The sequence below is a fragment of the Sinocyclocheilus anshuiensis genome, unplaced genomic scaffold (genome assembly GCF_001515605.1).
Source record: "Sinocyclocheilus anshuiensis isolate Anshui unplaced genomic scaffold, SAMN03320099.WGS_v1.1 scaffold407, whole genome shotgun sequence".
NCBI lineage: Eukaryota > Metazoa > Chordata > Actinopteri > Cypriniformes > Cyprinidae > Sinocyclocheilus > Sinocyclocheilus anshuiensis.
Genome location: NW_015552593.1, coordinates 600,615 through 600,854, shown reverse-complemented (window position 1 = coordinate 600,854; position 240 = coordinate 600,615). Strand labels below are relative to the sequence as shown.

Genomic DNA, 240 nt, shown 5'->3' with positions numbered 1-240 from the left:
TCTCGAGACTGATCTCTGGTGTAATGAGAGCAGCTAGCTCGGTGCACTGTAACGGCGGACCGGCAGGGGATAACCGAACCGGCTGCTCTAGAGACCTCTGCGGAGGTGGCGAGCCTCTTAGCACCGCTACGTTGCTGGGCGGTGACTGAGAGTGGCGCTCGCGGGAGACCGCTGCGCCCTAGAACACCGGCAGGGTTGGCAGAACGATCTCGCGAGGGCACTGGGGGGGGGCGGGCACCG

General features: G+C 65.4%; 1 protein-coding gene across 1 annotated transcript in view; it reads right to left on the bottom strand.

Annotated features, from left to right (window-relative positions):
* The window catches only part of pcdh15a (protocadherin-related 15a), a 202,379-nt gene that overhangs the window by 53,899 nt on the left and 148,240 nt on the right, over positions 1–240 (bottom strand). The window lies entirely within an intron of this gene.